The sequence below is a fragment of the Sorex fumeus genome, unplaced genomic scaffold (assembly GCF_029834395.1).
Source record: "Sorex fumeus unplaced genomic scaffold, SorFum_2.1 ptg000072l, whole genome shotgun sequence".
In the NCBI taxonomy this organism is placed as follows: Eukaryota; Metazoa; Chordata; class Mammalia; order Eulipotyphla; family Soricidae; genus Sorex; species Sorex fumeus.
Window position 1 is genome coordinate 44980775 of NW_026606129.1, and position 21087 is coordinate 45001861.

Consider the following 21087-nt stretch of genomic DNA (forward strand, 5'->3'; position numbering starts at 1 on the left):
AGTTGTTGGGGTCTGGCCAAAGGCACAGCAGCAATTTTGAGGTATCTGAAGTCTGAAGACACCATCAGGAGGCTGATGCACTCGCCCCACAGGTACAGGATGACCTGCTGGTGGCATCATACCCCCAGTTTTGACATTTTTTAGATGAAAAAAAGTTTCCCCAAAGTCCGAGTCAGAGATACAGATAGGACAGACAGCCAGACACACAACACAAACAGCACTTCAGTTTGGCCACAGGACCGTCATACACTCTGGCAGTGGCAGAAGGGGTTTTGAGGGACTTTTTGGTGAAAAGTTGGTTGGGATCTGTTCAGTGTTTCTAGCTCTGCCCATGAATAGCAATGTAGTACCTTTGCTGAGCACAAGGGGGAGTTGGTCTCAATTGAAGGAAAATGAAGGAAATTTGGAGCAGCAGCAGAGGAAGAATGGAATGAAGAGAGGTAAATTCCATTTAATTGAGTCATATGTTAGTGTCCTGGACGCGTTCTTCATTTCTGGGTCAATTATTTCCTGAACCTGGAAGTGGTGTGGAACCAGTAGGCTGCACTGGAGACTTAATACAAACTTAACCCAGTCCCTTGGAAGAGAGCATTTCTGGGAAAATGAAAAGATGGGATTTCTCCAGAGAAGAAGAGGAATCCTTGGATGACATTGGAGAAAAAAAGGAAAAGGGGATGAGGGAGCTTGGTGGATAAATAAGGAGTAAGTAAATGAAGTGGTCGGGAGTTGAAAAATGAAGCTGAAAAGTTATGGGGTGAGGTGGACAAGTAAGACATCACTGGAACATTGCAGAGGGCAGGAGCTGTCACAAGAATGAGCCCTGGAGGGGTAGTGGCTGACCAGAGAGCAAGACCAGAGAGCACCAGGTATGGCAAGTGGGACTCTGCTGATCTGTCCACGTGAAGGTGAGTGTCCTCCACAGCTCCACCAAGGCAGGCATCCTAGTGCCCAGTTCTTGCTCTTCTCGGGTGCCCACAGAACTTCCGTTCTTCCTACCACCCTAAGCTTCAGATATTGAGGTTGGTGGTATACCTATGGCCTAGTAGACAAAGTGTGGCAGTGATAGAGGGCTGATGTGAACTTGTATTTTGGGCGTGCTTTCTTGTTTTAGCCCCCCCCCCCATGTATTCAGAAAAATTAGCTTCAGGCATTTTTTAGAAAATTCACTAATTTTTGAGACCCAGTGACTTCTCTCAAAACTTCTCTTTTAATTGTAAGCATTTGTAAGATGATTTTATTGGAGACAGGACTTGACCATTTACTAATCTGCAGGCCCTGTTGTTAATCAAGCTCTTTCATGATTTGTTAGAATAATAATCATCATAAAAACAAAAGTTGGTATTCATGCTATCTTAGCCAGAATCATTGATGGGGGCGTCTATATTGGTCGACCAACTATCTGAAATCCAATCTCCGGTTTGAGGTGCAGATGTTCTGGGCAAATCTTCTCCGGCTCCAGTATGTCTCTGCATATCTCAGGTGGCACCTCCCCTCGGATAGTTGAACTGGACATACTCAAGGTTGGGTATTTTATGTTGTTGTCAAATGTGAATATAAACAAGGCAACATGATAAACTTAAACAAAGAGGAGAGGCCAATCTGACACAGCCCCGCAGGTCTAGTCTGGCGCGCACACCACCACAAAGGGCAGCGGGATGCGGTGCAGAGTTCCCAGAGCATCAGCGTAGTGGTGCCCGAGCGACTATGGGCATGAGAGATGGGGACAGGGTGGAGACAGGTAATAAACCTTGGTCCAGCCACAAGATCCTTCTTTCCCCCTCCATGGTTTTCTCATTGTCCCTCACACCCCTGAGAATCTTGCCCTTTCCTCTACGTGAGTTTACCCTGGGGCCATGTGACTGTCTGCTAACCTCTCCTCCTGCTCACCTCACCACCTAAGCACTTCTGTCCTGAAGTGAGGTCACACTGCCACCCTCCATGGGCAGCCTGAGGACCAACTTGGGCAAAAAAATCTCTTGCTAAGAAGCCTTTTCCAGTGCGACGATTTGAGTGGCAAGTTTAAAGGACATTTCCTAGCTCACGACGCAGCAGCACTGCTGAACCTTGGTTCTGCTCCAACTAGTTCAAATCCCCAACAACCAAAATGGTTAGTGTCCCCTACCCCAGAGTGTCAGGGTCCACTACTCCAACCTCCTCAGCATCACCACCCATTCAGATCATGAACCCCTCTCCCTGCCCCTTGCAAACAGTTCTTGCCTCCTAATAGTCCCACATCCAGGCTTTACCCCCTGTGGTATCCTCTGATCACTGACCTCAGAATATTGAGAATGAGGTCACTCATTCTTTATGTTTGATTTTCTGGGGAATAACCTGTCCTTGATTTCCTTCAGAAGCCCCCTACTTCTCTGAAGGCTGTAAAATATTCAGTGAGGGGAAGGTTGGGTTGCTCTGCATTTTCAAGAACAGAAAGAGACCTCAAACTCCTCATAGGAGAACTGTGTGGCACATGATTTCTCCTTTTTAAATGGGCTCCCAGGAACTGATGTTTTTGTAAGATCTGGACAAACTCTTTTCTCTAAGCTCAAATCCCTAGTAACTCAAACCCCACACTCACAATACAGCAGATGAAAACTCAGTTATTAGAAAGAATTTACTGGGGAGAGTCAAGGAGTTAATTTGGGCCTGATTGTGCATTTCATTGCTTGGACACGCCCTGAGTAGAGTGATAAGGGGCTGGTGGTTCTGCACATCTTGCTGCCCACAGGTGATGTTTAGATGGGACACAGGTTCTCTGTGAGACATGGCAAGGGGAGGCAGTGAGGTTCTCAGGCTTGCTGCCCGCAGGAGACCCCAAGAAGGATTCTGAGCTGTGAGGACCTGGCGGTGGCCTAAGGGATGCCATGCTGTGGACAGTGCTGGGGTGTCCTGGGATGCCCCCTGCATGTCCAGTTCCTGCATGTTCCCTGTAGCTTTGTTAAGTGAAGGTGACCTGGGATCAAGTTCCAAGAAATGGGGGTCAGGTTTTATTGGTGTAAGATCACTGAGTAGGAGCATTGCACTTGGAATCTGCCATAGCCGGCATCTCTCTGGTTCCTGCTCTCCATCCAGTGCTGGAGTTTTAAGCCTGGCACTGAAGAGCTGGGGTTTGGGGGGTTGAGAATGAATGACATCAGGTGTCCATTGACACTCCTTAGACTATACTAACTCGAGGGTCTCCATGGAAACTGCCTGTACGTTATCAACCAGATTAGGAATTCTTCTGTGATGTGGCTATGAATACGGCCACTGGGAAAATAGATGTGAACTGTGAATGTGTTCCCTAAAGATCAGGGCCATGGTCAGCTGTCTTAAATCAATTCGTTTCCTTTGGTGAGAAAACTCAAAGGAAGATGAGAAGATTCAGGATGAAAACTGAAACTTTCTTGTGAATACCTTGCATAGGTGGATTCTTAAATACTATCGGAGAAAGGATGGCCGTCATCGCTGGGTCACCAAGTTAAAGTAAAAGCCAAAAGAAAAGAAAGTTTTATGGAATCACCAATAGTTAAGGGATCACTTGTTGGAACAACCAGACATATGCATCATTCTAAAAGATGCTGTTCCTATGAGCATGGCAAGCAATGCCCAATGACAGTAATACTAGCAAAGCTCCCCCATCACAGGTCACCCTAATAGATAGTAGAACAGTGAAAATATTTGAAATATTGCAAGAATTACCAGTGTTTGACATAGAAACATGATGTCAGCACATGTTATTGGAAACCAGTACCAATGGACTCACCCCACATAGAGTTGCCATAGAATGTCAACTAGAGGAGACAATGCAGCATCTGTTAAGGCCCAGGAATGGAGCACAGCATAATACAACGTTGTTAATTTAAACTATTTTTTACTGTACTGCATTATACATTAAACTTGTTCAGACTTATTGCTTGTTTGCTCAGAAACCTGCAGACCAAAAGATAAAAATATATCATAAAGACACACCATCACACACAGGAATTATGACTCTTTGGTTGGGGCCAATTGGGGCAATTGAGCCCAGTGGAGTTCAGGGCTTACTCTTGGCTTTGTGCTTGGGGATCACTCTTCGTGGTGCTTCAGGGACCACAAGAATTGGGTGGGATTTAGCTGAAATCTGCCACGTGCAGGGAAAGTGTCTGATACCCTGTAAAATCTTTCTGGCCCTTAAGAATTGATTTTCAGATCAGAGGAATAATGCACTGACCTCATAGTAAGATTTGAGGGAGGTCCATTTCACACAGCATGTGAACACCCAGTTATGCTTATGAATCACACGAGGATCAGTGGTTTAATAATTTTATTAGGCCTTTCCAAGACTAACTTTCTATTGTATATTTTATTTATGTTTTATTAATATTAGGACTTATTCTAGGTTCTGTGCTCAGGGATCACTCCTAGTAGAACTCAGAGGAATAAATGTTATCAGAAATCACTCCCAGCTTGGCAGCTCATTTATTATAATATTTTTTTCCCTTTCACCCTTTGTATTACTTTTTTGTGGTGGGGCCATACACCTTACTATGTTCAGGAAACCATATGGAGTGCTGGGGAACCAAACCTAGGTTGGTTACATGCAAGACAAACAAGCTTATACTGTGCTATCACTTCAGCCTTGCTTTTTTTGCACTTGGGCTGGTGCTTATCTTTTTATAACATCTTAAGGGTTTTTTAAAAAAATATGTGAATTTATAAAGTAATTTCTCCTATGTACACTGCTTTATCTGTATCTTCAAACTTTATTATAGTTGTATCTTAAAATTCCTCATCTCAGCATACCTGCTGCCAATTTCTCATGAAAATTTGCAGTAAGTATGCTGATGGATATTAGCTAGACTTATTGGGACTATTTAACAATATTATCAATGTTAAATAAAATGTTGCACACCTGAAATAAATATATTGCATGTCAATTATACCTCAATAAGAAAGTGGAATGATTTATGAACTCAGAGGTTACACTATATACTGGACAGCTTAATCATTTCAACCTCTGTTTATTCAAAAATGCGTATTTAGATCTGTGCCAAACATCATGATGTATGGATCTGTGAATAATTATGGTCATGATATATTGTGCAGGGAAACTCACAAGAAGAGAGCCACGTATGGTGGAAGTGCAAGACTCTGATGAGAAATACAGTTGCATGAATCCAATGTTGACCAACTAGCAGTGAAAAGGAATGGGGTGGGGTTTGCCAGATCAAAGCCTATGTCGAGGTTCTTGAAGCAGAACCTGTAAGTGAGGCACTAAAGTCAAGGATGTCACCTAGACACAGATATTTTTGGGGGGTGTTTAAGATATTGTGGATCTAATGTAATTACCTCCCTGTTTATGTTTTAGTTCTCTCCATCCTGCCAGGACATTCTGTAGTGGCTAAGAAAATTCCCATTATTGAACAGTTGCCATGTGGACTACTGGCCACAAGGTGATGCTATTTACTTCTTTATCCCCTCATTTTATATATTCTTGGGAGAGGGTGGCTTCCTAAATGGAGTTCAGGGAAACTGGGGGGCCTTACTGGTGATTCTCAGTCAACTCAGGCAGCAAGTCAAATGCATGAAATCAAGGATGGGGTGCTCGGTGGGTCTCCAGGGTGTGTGGGGACCAACCATGGTCAGCTGCATGCAAGACATTTGCCTTAACTCGTGTACTCTCTCTAGTAGTACCAAACTCTCCTTACTTATGATATTTCTCTTATACTTTTCATTCTGGGACTAGCCCAGAGGAACTAAATCTTACCTAAGTGCCCTGAAACTGAGGTGATTTCCTACTTTCATTCTTTCTGAGAGAATTTCTGTATGTCAACTGGTGAGAGTTATTTCGGATATCCATTCCTGTGAGTCCTCAGAAGTAATCTGGGGTCTTGAATGAACTGAACAGTGTCTCCAGCCCTTGACAAAGGTGATTGCCCTCAGGAAGCATGTTGTGGCTCTTCGTTGATTCTCTAGATTGCTGCGTGGATACTGGAAGGGGTTGTCAGAGCCTGCATTGGAGGGAAGGCTCTGCGAGCAAGGCCAGGAAGAAATGGAGAGCTACCACCTAATGAGCCCCTCTCAGATATAAGGCCTTTTCCAGTGCCTATTCAAACTTTCTAATAAACTTCATGGGGTAGGTTTTCTCATTTTAGAGGCAAGGAACATGATACTGGTTGTCTTAATCTGTCCACCCCAAAGTGGGGAGGCTCCATTTCAAACCCAGACCTTGATTATCTTCATGGTGCCACATTCTCTTTCTTCATCTGTGAGATGTGCAAGATGAAGTCCCCTCCCTGTAACTCCCTTTGTAATATGTTAGAGGTCAAAGCATGAGGTACCTTCCTTGAGGGACAATGTGACTCAACATAACAAAAAAGAAGGCTTAATTATTTTGACTTATCTTATTATTATTATTATTTCTATTTTAATTCACGGGCCACATCCAGCCTTGCTCAGGGGTTATTCCTGGCTTTGTGCTTGTGGGTCACTTCTCTTCTCTTCAAGGGATCGAACCAGGGTCACTGTATGCGAGGCAAGCACCTAAACCCCTCTCTCTTCAGTCCCTTGGCTTAGTCAATGCCAGGTAGAAGGACACCTACAACTGCATTATGGAGGGGAATAAACACAACAGAGTACACAGGTCATGATGCAGAAAATACCTTGAGGTCCAGCATCTTAGAGAAGGAGACATGCAAGTAGGTATATGGACAGAAGTCCATACTCAGTATGGGATGTGATAGGTAAACACTTATAAGTTGAAAGATTTTTATTGTTCTTTTCTTCCCCCAAAGATGCCAATGCTCATGAAAATTCCAAGAGGGAATATATATGTATATGTGTGAATGTATACATACATTTATATATAAATACACATATAAATGTGTATATATATGTGCATATATATACATATATACGCGCATATATATTACTGTATAATTTCCTCAATAGCTCTTGGAGACTGAGTAAAATTATATTTCCTGATTCAGAGGTTATAACTTAAATATTCTGTGTGTAATCAAAAGGGGAAATTTGGAAATAGATGCATTGATTCTTGCAATCTACACGAATACTTACACGTTCTACAGTATTTCAAGTGATGCATCTAATTATGGCAACAAAAGCTATTGCCCCTTGCAAGTAGGAGAAAAATGGAGTTTCAAATAATCTTCTTGATATCTATTAAAATCTCTATAAAAGTAAGCCAGAAGCAGAAGAAGAGATACAAGATGACTTCACTTCTCTGTGGTACATAGAAAACCAAATCAAGGGTATGGGAAATATCAGTCGATAATAAACCTTGGAGACTAGAAATTGGATTCGAGAGTGCTAAGTTGAGGGGTGGGCGGTGAATGGATTGCTGGGAGGCAGAACAGAAACATAAGGGTAAGGTATTGAGCACACGGGTGGTGCTAAGGGAAGTAACTGTACCAGAGCTATAACTGTCAGTTGTCAGTTAACAAACAATGGTGCAGGGGTAGGAGGGAGGGAAGGCTGGACCTCAGTGGACTTAGGAATGGGAAGGAGGCTCATGGGCAGTGGCGTGGGCAGATCTTTGTGCATCACCATCAGAAACTTGAACACTATTGTAACTCTGTCACCTAAACTATAATAAGTACTTAAAAAAAATCAGAAACAGAAGAGTCTTTATATCTTAACCAAATACAAACTAGATTTTGCTCATTGAGCCCAAAGTCTAACAGAGAGTGAAAATATAAATCTATCAAATTTTTGCTCATTCTATAAATGTCTTTCTTACTACAGGAAAAGAGAATATTTTTTTTCTGTTAATTTATCCATATATTTTGTATACAGAAAGAATTGCTTAAAATGGGTGTTGTTTGCTTACCTGTGGTGTGGAGGTTTTATAAGGAAAGTCTTGGGTCACTTCTCAGTTTTCTCAAAGCCTGAAGAAGCCCTTTATGCTCTTTGAAGAGGCCACAGGAGCCCAGAGCAGAGGGAGCCACACCTGAGCCCTCTGTGTAGCACTGCAGCACTGTCCTCCTGTTGTTCATCGATTTGCTAGAGTAGGCGCCAGTAATGTAGCCATTGTGAGTCCTGTTACTGTTTTTGGTATATCGAATACACCACGGGTAGCTTGCCAGGCTATGCCATGCGGTGGGCTACTCTCCGTAGCTTGCCGGCCTCTCCGAGAGGGACGAGCCCTCTGTGTGGGCTACAGGAAAGACTCAGAGCAAAACAAATTGACTACGAGACAATTTCAGAACTCCAAAGGTATCACCAGAAAGAGTGTGGCATGGTCCTCTGAGTCCCCACTGGGAAATGGCCCTGAGCAGTACTGGGTGTGATCCTCAAGTAAAAACTAACAACACGAAACAACCCCACCAGTATAGCTTCTAAGTTGATTAACCAGAAAAAAAAATAGGTAAAATCAAAGCAGGTTGGGAAGGGGTAAGCTCAGAGTTCAGTGGCCAAGGTATCCATCCCTGGCCTCATGAGGTGAGTGTGAGTTGAACCTGGGATCTCTGCTGGCTGGTTCCAGCTGCAGGGAGGCCAGGTGTGTGGGAGCACTGCCACTGAAGAGTACCCTTCACCAAGAGCATGCGAATGAGCCCTGAGTACTGTGACCAGGATATGTGTTAGTGCCAATCTGAAAGAGAGTGAGCACGTGTGCAAGCATCACCCCTACCAAGGAGTGAAGTCCGGGGCATACCACAGTCCAGTGTGTGAGCCCCACAACCTGGCATGTGACCCCAGCAAGCACCCCCAGTCAGGTGTGAATGGGACCCCATCATTACACTGTCCCTGAAGGAAGGGAGGGGGAACATCTGAGAGAAATGTATCATTTATTTTATTTTATTTTAGGGTTTAATTGGCCTCTCCTTTCTCATCCTTCTCAATGCTGCCATATTGGTGAAGCCTTCAGGGTCAGGGGAATGAGACCCATTGTAATTACTGGTTTTGGCATATCGAATACACAATGGATAGCTTGCAAGGCTCTGCCGTGCAGGCGGAATACTCTTGGTAGCTTGCCAGGCTCTCCGAGAGGGATAGAGGCTTTTGGAGCGGCCTCTAATCGCCCTTGTAGGTGTTCCCATGGCTAAAACCATATTTGAACCTTATCATATTCCCAGAGTGAACAGATGCCAGTGGGCTACACTAGCATGTGACAGGGACAAATGGAGATGTTACTGGCGCCTGCTCGAGCAAATCGACGACTAACAGAAAGTTAAGTGATTAAATGATTAAGTGATCAAATATGGTACAGCAATTATGGAAGATGGCAGCATTGAGAAGGATGAGAAAGGAGAGGCCGATAAAATCTCAAGGCTAAACTAGGCTGCCACAACGAAGAAAGACAAAAATGATCGTCTGTACTTTCAATGCACGTACACTAGCATCAGATGCATCCATCGAGAACCTGATGGTATAAGCGCGAAAGATCAAGTACAACATCATTGGTCTGACCGAGACAAGAAGGCACCAATCTCATCACGCCGTTTTCTACACTGGAGAATTGTTTCTCGGAACATGCGATAAAAGAGGTGTCGGAGGCATCGGTGTCCTTGTCAACACAAACTTGGCCATGAGCATTGATTCATTCTAATGCAACCCGAATCGAACGTTTACATTTGAATAGATGTGGCTCACTGCCAGCAGTTTCTATCTTCATTGTCTACACACCAACATCTAATTATGATAAAGGAGAAATTGAGAAGTTCTACACGGAGCTGGAGAAGTTCTATAAAGAAGATCACACCTTCTACAAGATCATTATGGGTGATTTTAATGCCAAGATAGGACCGAGAAGATCAGCTGAAGAACTTCACATCGGGACCCATGGCCTAGAATGGAACAAACAGGGTGAGAGACTGTCTGAGTTCATCATGTTGACCAAGACCATCCATGGTAACTCACAGTTCCAGAAGGCCGAATCTAAATGTTGGACATGAGAGTCTCCCGGTGGATGATTCCACAACGAAATAGACCACATCATATTCAATCTACAGTTTTGCCTGACTGATGTCGCTGTTTTCCCAAAATTCCAAACGGGATAGGACCACCGTCTCCTTCGTGCAAAATTCTACTTCACAGAGCGGGGAGAAAGGGCTGCAGAGTTTAAAAAGAGAACTCCCAGAACGACCACCAACTGGGAGCTTTTTGGCACTATTGCTGCAACATGGCAAAATGCCATTGTTGACACCATTGACGAGGAATACGATTGACTGGTTCAGCACCTCCATGATTGTGAGAGGGACACCAAGAGAGAGATAGCCACAAAAAAAGTCTGTCGTCTTCAAAAACTCTTGAGCTTATTCACCAATGTGGTTTGGCGCATGCCTCAGGCAACCGCAAGTGAATGTCCGAGCTCTCAAAGCAGTGCAGAAATGCGATCAAGGAAGACCTTAAAGAGAGAAGAGCAGAAATGCTGGTAGATGCAACAGAAGCTGGGAAAAGCATTCGTAACACCCATCTATCCTTCGCCAACTACAAGACCAAGATGACTGCCCTCCGACGTCCTGATGGATCTATCACATCTTCCAGAATGGCAATGGAGAAGATTATCCATGACTTCTACTCAAATCTCTTCGATAGCCATGTCCACCTGCCCACATATCAAATTCTGCAGGATGGATATGTCGTTCCCAATGTTCTCCCTTCCGAAATCTGACATGCCATTTCATCAGTAAAGAAATGAACAGCACCCGGCCCAGACAAGGTCAGACCTGAACACCTGAAGAACTTGCCATCAGTACTCATCAATACGCTGGCTCAGCTCTTCACACGCTACCTGTCTGAATGCAAGGTTCCGTCCCAACGGAAAACCAGCAGGACTGTACTACTGTACAAGAAGGGAGACATCCATGACATTGGCAACTATCGCCCGATTTGCCTATTGTCTGTCCTCTACAAGTTGTTCACTCGAGTCATCCTGAATAGGATTGGCAGAACACTAGATGAAGGACAACCATGCAAGCAAGCCGGGTTCCACAAAGGATTCAGCACCATCAACCATATCCACACGATAACCAAACTCATTGAGGTTTCTTGGGTATTCAAAATGCCGCTCTGTCTAGCGTCATTGATTTAAAGAAGGCCTTTGATTCTGTTGAGACAGAAGCGGTCATTGAAGCCCTAGCCAATCAGGGCATTCAAACTCAATACATCAGGATCCTCCATGAGCTGTATTACGGATTCACTACCAGAATCTCACCATTCTACAAAGAAGTAATCATTGATGTCAAGAGAGGGGTGCGGCAGGGTGATACCATTTCACCGAAACTCTTCAGTGCCACCCTCGAGAACATCATGTGATGACTGGAAAGGGAGGGAATGGGAGTGAAGATAGATGGTCAGAAACTACACCACCTCCGCTTTGCTGATGACATTGTTTTAATAACACCAAACATTAGCAAAGTGACACAAATGCTGGCCGACTTTGACCGTGAGTGTGGAAAGATCGGACTACAGCTGAATCTTATGAAGACAATGTTTATGAGAAACAGCCTCGTTCCTTATGCCCCATTCGCTCTCAATGGAACGACCATCTCTGAATGCAACAGCTATGTGTACCTAGGTTGAGAGGTCAACATGACAAATGACCTGGCACCTGAGCTGTGCAGGAGGAAGAGAGTGGCTTGGAACGCCTTCAAAAGCTTTGAAGAAATAGCTAAGAGGGCAAAGAACCTCCGGCTCCTGGCACATCTCTTTGATTCCACTGTTCTTCCTGCATTAACATATGCCTCAGAGACCTGGGCCCTATGTAAACAGGATGAGAACGCTATTCGGGTCTCCCAAAGAGGAATTGAAAGAGCTATGCTTGGAATACCACGTTTCACTCAAATGAGAGAAAGAATCCAGAATTCCGACTTCCGTCGACGATCAAGAATCAGGGACGCTGTCTCGTTTGCCAAGGCATCAAAAATCAGATGGGCTGGTCATGTAATGAGATTTAAAGACGATCGCTGGACTAGAGCTGTTACCGACTGGATTCCACGGGATGTCAAAAGACCGTGTGGCCGCCCACCTACCAGGTGGTCAGACTTCTTCATCAAGATCATGAATGATCGGTTTGAGGCTCTTCGTGTTCCTAGAACGAACTGATGCCATTGGGCTACACTAGCACACACTCACTTCTCTCCCTCTCTCTTCCTCCACCCCCATCTCTCTCTGTGTCTCTGTCTCTTTATTGTTCCTCATCTACTCCAGCACTGTTCACTTCAGATCCCACTACCCCTACTGGTAGGGACAAATGGAGATGTTACTGGTGCCCGCTCAAGCAAATCAACGATTAATGGGAAGTCGAGTGATCAAGTGATTTTAGGGTTTTGGGCTATGCGCAAGGCTTACTCCTGGCTCTGTGCTTAGGGATCACTCCTGGCAGGGCTCCGGGAACCAAATGGGGATGTTGGGAATTGAACCTGCCTGCGAAAAAAGCGCCCTATCTGCTGTATTACTGCTCTGGCCTGGATGTGTAATTTAAGCACAGTTGTGAGGAAGGGAGTGCAGGTGAGAAGAGACATGCAGGTAGTGAGAAAAATCCTAGCACATCAGTCTGAGGACCAGTAGGAGTAGTGGGATCTGAAGTGAACAGTGTTGGGAGTAGATGAGGAACAATAAAGAGACAGAGACACAGAGAGAGATGGGGGTGGAGGAAGGGAGAGGTAGAGAAGTGCATGCATTAGGAAAGCTACAAGGACCCAAATGTGGACCAGTTTGGAGGCTCTAGGGACATTACTGAGGGTAAGGTAAGGCCTCTGGAGGTGAATCAAAGGAGGAAATACCCCTGATTTATGTTTCTTCTTATGTAAGCTTTTTCAAAAGTAATTTTATTAATGTAAGATGGACTCAGTTCTGCTCCATTACTGACTAAGGTTTGAATTTTATGATTTAACACAAACATTTCCTTATTTTTGCAGGCTATCGAATGTAGCCTGCCCACAGGGCAGAGTCTGCAAACTCCCCGTGGCGTACCAAATATGCCAAATAGCCTTGAATATAATCTCAGGGCTAAGATGAAAGAGACGTTACTGGGGCCTGCTCGAGGCAATCGATGAATGATGAAATGAAAAAATTTCCTTATTTACTTTGATTTCTGGGCTGGAGCGATAGCACAGTGGGTAGGGCATTTGCCTTGCACGCAGCCGACCTGGGTTTGATTCCTTCACCCCTCTTGGAGAGATCGGCAAGCTACCGAGAGTATCTCGCCCGCATGGCAAAGCCTGGCAAGTTACCTGTGACATATCTAATATGCCAAAAACAGTAACAAGAAGTCTCACAATTTGTTGTGAGATGTTACTGGTATCTGCTTGAGCAAATCGATGAACAATGGGAGGACAGTGCTACAGTGCCACTTTGATTTCTAATGAAGGCTCTCAGGAACTCTGCTCATCATGGTCACATAGAGACAGAAAGGACACATGTTTTTCAGTCACTGTTTTCATGACTTATGACTCCCACCCAGAAGTGAGTTCATACTTACAGCCTCCTGACAAGAGCAAGTAATTTGACTATCCCAACTTCATATGATATGGAGAAACTCATCCCAGCCTTTGTCTGGAAAATGGGGAGTGTTATGTTGGCAAACAGTTCGAGTAATTTTTATAATTCAGCTTCTTAGAAATATAGCCTTGCAAATCTGTATTTCAAATGAGAATCCTGCACAATCAAGAGCTCCACTAGTATGTATATGTGTTGTGCATGTGTGTGTGTGTGTGTATTGTGTGTGTGTATGTGGAGGGAGATGGAATTTAAGACTTTCCTGTTATCATAGAAGCAAAGAGTGGTGAAATCCAAAATATAAATCTCTCTGAAACCAAGTTGGCTCAGAAGTTGAAACAGAAACTTGCCTTGCTTTCTTCATGTACTCCTGGATTCAGCCTGATTTAGAGCTCATGTAGCAGGTCTTGTTAACAGAGACGGTTCTGCAGGAAGGCCTGTCCACACCCTCAAGCCTTAGCTCAGGCAAATCCTCTGAGGTGGAAGAGAAGAAGGTAGAAGTTCTACCTCAAGGCACCTTCTGTATTTCTTCTATTTCTTTTCCTTTCTTTTTAAAAATCACACTAGATAGCCTACCATTGAAACTGTCAGTGGTTTTCAAAACAAGTCATCCAGTGTGGAGGAGGGTGTGGAAAGAAAACATTTTTCTTTCTAGCCTGTTCTGTTAGTGATACTTTATATTTCCGCTCTTAAAACCTCACCCTTTCAAAATCTCTTGGTTGTGGTTTGAAAAGTTTTAAAGTAGAAAGACAATAAAACGGCTCACTGAAGGACCTTGTAAATATGTCCTGCATTTATTGGAGGATGCAATCACCCATTTGTTTCTATGGTGAAAGACCAACCACGTTGGAGGCTGCTGGTATGTGTAGATAATGAGGCCTGCAATCTGGGACTGTGTCAGGTAGCTTTTAATTGAAATTTAATACATAAAGTGAAAGGAACATCCTGAGAGTTACCTATAAATGTTCATCTGGTATCAGTAGCTAGGAGTCACTAAACTCTGGAAGTACCACAAGAGCTCGTTCTATTTCCTTCCAAGTCATGATCTCTCCCAGGGAAGGCCTTCACCTCACTTCTCACAGAAGAAATGAGGAAGGTTTCTGGGAGAAGATCCCTTACACAGAGTCATGGGCAGATGTATTTTTGTGGCTGACCACCTCCCCTCCCCTTCTGTCTGAAAGTGGTTGCAATTTACAAATTCTCACAACTACAAAATACTTCAAGGGCTGGAGCGATAGCACAGCGGGTAGGGCGTCTGCCTTACAAGCAGCCAACATGGCCGACCTGAGTTCGATTCCTCTGCCCCTCTCGGAGAGCCCGGCAAGCTACCGAGAGTATTCGATATGCCAAACACAGTAACAACAAAGTCTCCAATGGAGACGTTACTGGGCCCGCTCGAGCAAATCGACGATCAACGGGAGGGCCTTTACCTTTACCTTTACAAAATACTTCACTGGGTGAATATATCAGAATTGACTTCTCCTCTCTGCTCTGCAGAAGTGTTTGGGTTGGTTCCTGGTTGTGACTATTGCACTAACACTGTCTGGCCATTCTTCTTAGGTGGCTCTGGGGCTGGTGCCGGCATTTCTGGGAGTGGATTTGCTGGGTCACACACGGCCTGTTTTTTCATTTGGTGGCACAGTTCTGTGGAGAAGGCTGTGGTCAGAGAAGTGTGTGAATACATCCAAGAAAATGTGAGCTGCTGGCTAGGGTGGTAAGGTTTCCGGCATCAGTGCAAGTGGGAACTTGCCAGGAGAGGACATTGATTGCTCAAGTCCAGCTCCTGTGAAGATCTGGTGAGTTCCCTGCAGATCCCTGGTGGATGGTTGGGAGCTCAATTTTATCTGTTCGCTCTGTTGAGTTGTTCCAGGAGTATTCAGTGTCCTGGTCAGTTGTTCATCTATAAACAGAGTCACTCTACTCACCACTTGGGCTTCTCCTTTACTGAGCCTGAGCATGGAGCATAGCACTGTAGAACTGTCCTCCTGTTGTTCATCAATTTGCTCGAGCGAATAAGTCACGGGTAACTTGCCAGGCTTTGCTGTGTGGCGAGATACTATTGGTAGCTTGCTGGGTTCTCCGAGAGGGCGGAGGAATTAAACTCTGGTCGGCTGGGTCAGCCACCTGCAAGGCAAACACCCTACCTGCTGTGCTATCGTGGTGAGCGAAATGGCATTGAGCTAGGAAGGTGGGCTTCAGCACAGAGGGGTGTGTGCTGAGATATTTTGTTACCTTCCCTAGGCTAGTCCTGGGCCAGATCCTGGAGTTGCTCATAGCAAGTGACTTCCCGGAGACCTCGGGGCAGGGGCTTGGTCCTCTCTGAAGACAAAGTTCCATCCAGTACACCCGAGGGAAATTGGGCAGTTGCTTCCTGTCCCAAGAATCTCGGTGCATGTCAGCATGAAAGACTGGTGTGCTGCCCATCTGTTTACCTGGGCCTGTTTTTCTCTAATGTGACCAGGAGCATCGCTGCTTCTTACATGCTTCCAGTGTCTCCCTCTTCCTCTGGAGCAAATTGATGTTGGTTTGCTAAAGGATTTACTCTCTGGTCTCTGGAATGTTCCCTTAAACTCCCTATTCCTTGGTTGCCTCATTTGTGAAATGGGGATGATAAATTTCTCTCTTCAGACTGTGATGATGAAATGAAACAACCCATGGAGAACCATCTACAATGTAGTAAGAGTTGAAAAAAATACTTTCTCTTCCGGTTCTTTTCCTCTCCTGTTTCCCAGTGATAATTTAAGGAGACCATCTGGATCTTTTTTTTTTTAAGCATCATCCAGGGGGGAGGAGAGAAAATGAGCAGGTAAGGTACCTTGCACATGGCTGACTTGGGTTTGATCCTTGACATCTTGTTTGGTCCCCCAGGCACTGCCAGGAGTGATCCCTGAGCACAGCACCAATGCGCCCCACCCCCCAAATATCCTAAGTATTACCCATGACCCCCTCAGAGCTTTCTGCTGTAGGGGGTTGAGGAAGATGCCATAATCTGTCCATTTAACTTCGATTTTTGTTAGTGTCAATATTTCACCCTGGTTTGCAGCTTCTCAGCGTGTCTCCAGCCCCATCTCCCGGCCAGAAGCTCTTAAGAATCACTGCATCTGGGGCATGGGATGAGTGGAGTCTGGGGTTCATCCAGTATCTGCCAAAAGTTGTTCCATACTTAGGAACACGGGCCTCACAGCTACAAACACCGGACCCGATTCTCATTCCAACGTGCTTTTTTCAGACCTCTGGGTACCACCCACTCACCGCAACCGGCTATAGGTAACCCAGGCACTGTCCATGCATCTGTAAGCCAAGGAGGGGGTCGATTTATAAATCACTTCAGCGGCTGTAACGCCGGTCCATTCTCAAGGAGAAAAAATTTCACTGTTCATGACCGTAAGTGGTCAAAGGATCCTGGTTCTGTATATTCTGCCCAAACCGCTCTTGGCACGGCGCCCACACAAGGCTCGGAGGCGCCAGTAAAGAAGACTCGCAGAGGAGCGGGGTACCTCAGGGTTGCCCTGATCTCCCTGCCCACCCTGCAGACAGCCGAGGTCCCCGCAGAGCCCACAGACTGCGGCGCTGGAGCCCCGGGCCCCACACTGCAGGGCGAGGTGCTGGCGGCGTTTCCCGGGCTCGAGTCCCGGCCGGCGGGCGGCTGTTGGCGCGGGTTCCCTGCGAGCACCTGGACCCCAGCCCCGAGCCAGCAGCCTCGGTCAGGGCTTTTATTGTGAAAGGAGCCCCACCCCCCGCCCTTCGCTTTCGGGGCCGGGCTCGGCCAACTCTGCAAACGTCCCGGGACCCCCGCGGCGCGCAGCTCGCGCACTCGCGGAGCCTCGCGGCGGTTCGTGGACCCCCGGGGAGCGTGTGCCCCGGGAAACTCACCCTCGGGGGCGCCCGGGCGAGCCACTAGGAGCTGGAGAAGTCCCCCGATTGACCGTGGGGGACATGGTAGGGATCTGCTGAGGGTAGCGCGCGGGGCGGCGGGGGCTGGGGGCACCCGGCAGGTGGGCAGGAGCCTGCACGGCCTCCCCGTGAAACGCCGGATGGGGGTCTGGGGCAGGGAGGGCTCTCTCCTTTCTACACCCAGGATGGGGCTGGGGGTGTATGGCAATGGGTTTTGTTGCTTTGCCTGGGAGGATCGTAATAACGGGGTGGTGTTTCAGATGTCTGGTCCCCTGACTGAGCTGTAATCCACTTTGGGGGCTGTTCCAATCTTATCCCTTCCGCCCGGCAGGGAGAGGAGATTCCAGGACGCACCGTGGGCAGCTCTGATAAGCGAGACGCCTTAGACGTCTCGTTTTCCCTCTGATACATGCATATGAATTTTGTATCTTCTTCCATCATCTAGTTCTGTTTTTGTTTTAAATGAACTTAATTTTTTTTTATTTGGGGAGGAAAGGCATACCCTAGCAGTGCCTGGGAGACTGCTCCCGTCTCATTGCTCAGAGATCACTCCCAGCAATACTTTGGGGACCAAGTGGTCCTAGGGGACTAAACGGAATTCCGGCAGGGAAGGCATGTGCTCCAGCCCTTTGAGCCGTCTCCCCAGCTCAACTCAGTCATATTATAGTATTTGAAAAGGTATCTTACATTGGTTGCCTTAGAATTAAAGCAGCCCTGGAAACATCTCAATGCCCTGGTCCCTGGGCCACCACCTACCCCTCTCCCGCTCCTACCACCTCCAGAACCTTAGGGTAGGTGTGAGAGGACTGGAGTGTGGGGGCAATGCATCTTGTGGAGAAGGTCATTATCCCACTGATAAAACCCAGGATAAAAAAAAGCCAGAAGCAGCAAGGAAGGAGTCTTGGATGGCGCCTGCAGGAAGTTGCTGACACATTTTATGTGTGTGTGTGTGTGTGTGTGTGTGTGTGAGAGAGAGAGAGAGAGAGAGAGTGAGTTTGAGTCACTAGGACGAGTGTTAAGTTGCTTTCCTTTCCTTGCACACAGATAACCTGGCTTCTATTCCCAGCAGCATGTACAGTCCCTTGAGCCCCACCAGGGGGGAGGGATCCTTGAGTGGAAGCCTAGCATAAGCCCTGAACCCCAGTGTGGCCTAATCCTCCCATAAATAGCTTCGTTAACATGGAAATGCAAACACCCCCAAGTTATTTGAATGTGATCGCTTGCTTTACCCAGTCATTCCTTAAGAATATCCTGATGCTGATCCAAAGTGGATCTTGTGGGATACCCTGGCTTAAAAATTTGAAGCAAAAAGTGTGGACTTCTTCCAAGTCTTTCACAAAAGCAAAAAATGAGCCGCAGGACCTGAAGGAGCATTTTGGATCGTCCTGAGGGGTCCATGGGTCTCTGTCAGGGTTGGGTGCGTCTGTATCTCAAGCTAAGAGTGGGACTCTTGTAACTTTCTTTACAGTTAGAGGTGCGCCAAGGACTCTGAAGTTGGATGATAAATATCAGTAGAAGAAATTTTGACCATTAGGGCCAGTTTTAGAAAATTCTCCCTGATTCTTAAAAAGCAAAACAAAACAAAGCAAACAAACAAAGGAAAGCCCAAAATCAACTTCCTGAATGAATGCATTTATGTACAATGGTCTTATTGCCAGCTTCGACAGATAACCCTGTTGTGTTGATATCAAACACGCAGTTTTGTGATGCGGCTGTTTTTCTTCCCTTTTTATTAAAGCCCACTCCCATGCCTGCATATGGGAAGATTCTTTATAGCCATCCCTTGCATGGACATCTTTCTGCTCATGGACTCTAGGTCATTTCTAGTTTGGGTCTGTTTATGGTGGCAGGTGGCCAGCTTCTGATTGGCCATGGAAATGGGGATCTGAGAACCCCACTAAGTGGCAATCAGACAAACTCAGGAGAACAAATTGCTTCCACTTTACTGCAATACCCTCAAGGGCTCAGGATAAGGGCCTGGGGGGAGAATTTTTTCCAAACCTCTTCATTTTGTGCTGTTGGGGCACGTTATTGTAGGAAGAAGAGAGTCCCAAGAAAAGGGGGTAAGGTGGCTGTTCTCCGAGAAAATCCAGGAGCTAAAATCCCTGGAGACAGAATCTCCATTTATAGAGAAGAGCCACTGGGCCCTGGGCTGAGCTCAGGTCTCCCACTTCTCTGGCTCTTTTCCTGAGTTTTAACGTCATATTCATGTCTGTGCCATATGTGGTCACGGTGTGTGGCTGTGAGAAAGCACTCCAATGCTCTGAGTTGGTTGCTCTGGCTGAGAGAGCCTGTAGGTCCCTGGGCTCAGCTGGCAAAGAGGTAGGAGCCAGAACTGGAAATCAGGACAAGCAACTTTCAGGAAACTGGGAAACTGGATCCCCCTTCCCTCCCTCTCTCTTTCTCTCTCCCTCCCTCCCCTCTCCATCTCTCCCCACCCCCCAAGAGACCAGCTGCCCCCACAAGGACCAGTTCTGCTGCCTCTTCGAGCCCAGCTTTGTCTAGTGCTGGGTGGTTTTTAAACCCACAGGCGCTATCATCCATCTGAGCAAGGATCAGTTACAAAGTTGTCGGAGTGGGGTTCAGGACTCACAAAGAACTGAGCCTCACAGCTATTCAGGAGCCAGTGAGAACAACAAACTTCCCTTAGGTCCCCTAAGCACTAACCACCCTTTAGAACAGGTGGTTAGCTGCCCAGTCCGAGGGTCTCATTGGGGGGGGGGGGGCGGAGAGGAATCTAAGGGGGTGGAGACAATCTCTCTGAGCCTGATTATCTGAGTGAACTGGGGGCACTTTGGCTCAGATCAGTTTTTCATGTGACTACTGATATCTTTCCAACTGGGGATTTAGGGCGGGTGTGTAATCCTGCTGTTTAGATACAGGCCTGTTTGAAGGACCACTTGGTCTGAGAGTAAGAATAGAGAGATGGTTTGTGGGTGTCCCCCACACCCCCCATCCCCAGCTGCTATTCTCTGTGTGGAACACCTCCAATCCCCCACATACACTATATATAGTCTCAGCAGTGGTGGTCTGGGGTCTGGCCATATTATTCCTGACACCTTGGTCTGCTGACTCAGTGCAAGCCAGAGTGGCCATATGACAGCAAGGTTGAATCCAGGGGCGAGTAGGGTTCAGAATGAAAGGGATGGGCCAGAATGATAGTACAGCAGGAGAGGCACTTACCTTGCATGCAGCTGACCCTGGATCCCTGGCATCCCATGTTGTCCCCCAAGTCCCACCAGGAGTGATCCCTGAGTACAGAGTTCAGGAGGAAGCCCTGAGCACAGCTGGGGCTGGCCCCTCCCCAAAGAATAAAAAGGGAGGAGGGCAGTGGAGAATGAGGGAGAAGTAGGCCCTAGGCGAGTCCCTGGGGTGGTTTCTTCAGTGAGCACTGTCCCCCTTGGGAGGCAAGTATCTTACTCTCTAGTGGCTTTGGAATACTTCAATGGCCTGCCCAGATGCCATGAAAGGGTAATTTACAAACTCTCTCTCTCTCTCTCTCTCTCTCTCTCTCTCTCTTTTGCTTTTTGGGTCACACCCAGCGATGGGGGGGGGGGCGGGGGGAGGGAGGATGCTAGGATATTATTCCTGGCTCTGCAATCAGGAATCACCCCTGGCAATGCTCCGGGGACCTTACGGGATACTGGGAATCGAACCCAGGTCGGCCATGTGCAAGGCAAATGCCTGATCCGCTGTGCTATTGCTCCAGCCCCCAGACTCTCTTAAGAATGGGGCCAGACACAAAAACTCAGACACCCAGGCACCCATTTCTGA

General features: G+C 46.5%; 1 protein-coding gene and 1 non-coding gene across 2 annotated transcripts in view; one reads left to right on the forward strand and one right to left on the reverse strand.

Annotated features, from left to right (window-relative positions):
* The window catches only part of GASK1A (golgi associated kinase 1A), a 67208-nt gene that overhangs the window by 4812 nt on the left and 41309 nt on the right, over positions 1–21087 (forward strand). The gene's annotated exons all lie outside the window — the stretch shown is intronic.
* Positions 4167–4266, reverse strand: LOC130037988 (small nucleolar RNA U13). Its single transcript, XR_008794557.1, has one exon. It is a non-coding gene; the product is annotated as a small nucleolar RNA U13 (small nucleolar RNA).